Here is a 529-nt window from a genome sequence, read left to right on the forward strand (position 1 = left end):
CATAACTTGAACTATATTTCTTTTGACTTCTGATTTGTTGGTCACTGCAAATTTTTTTTGTTCGGAAGAAACTATTCTTCCTCTTCTTTTCTTTGGTACCGAATTAGGCATACCCAACTATATAAATTATATTTTAAATCAGAATAAAAATTACAAAAATAACCAAGTAGCTAAACATTACAGTCTAGTGAAATTTCGAGGCTAACATTTTTAGTAAAAAAAATTGGTTATAAATGCCAAAAAATATAAAAAAATATATATTGATCACCAATTTTTTTTTAAATCTGTAACTTTTCTTAATTACTTTCAAAAAAGGATTGATCGGATCATATGTGGAACGATTAAAATTGTGACTAGTATATATTTCATTCATCAAATATGTAGAGGTTGAAATTGAGACTAAGTATAGCATCTTTTGAAAAAAAAAAAAGGGGGGTAATATCTGCTCAACGAACTTTTTTAACTATGAAACAACAAGAAGCAAAAACAAATTTAACAAATATTCATGCTCAATTCGGAGTTACGTTGA

General features: G+C 26.7%; 1 protein-coding gene across 1 annotated transcript in view; it reads left to right on the plus strand.

Moving 5' to 3' along the window:
- LOC107618156 (cytochrome P450 71A1) overlaps window positions 1-529 on the plus strand; it is a 3,258-nt gene that overhangs the window by 1,341 nt on the left and 1,388 nt on the right. The window lies entirely within an intron of this gene.

The sequence above is a fragment of the Arachis ipaensis genome, chromosome B09, assembly GCF_000816755.2.
Source record: "Arachis ipaensis cultivar K30076 chromosome B09, Araip1.1, whole genome shotgun sequence".
In the NCBI taxonomy this organism is placed as follows: domain Eukaryota; kingdom Viridiplantae; phylum Streptophyta; class Magnoliopsida; order Fabales; family Fabaceae; genus Arachis; species Arachis ipaensis.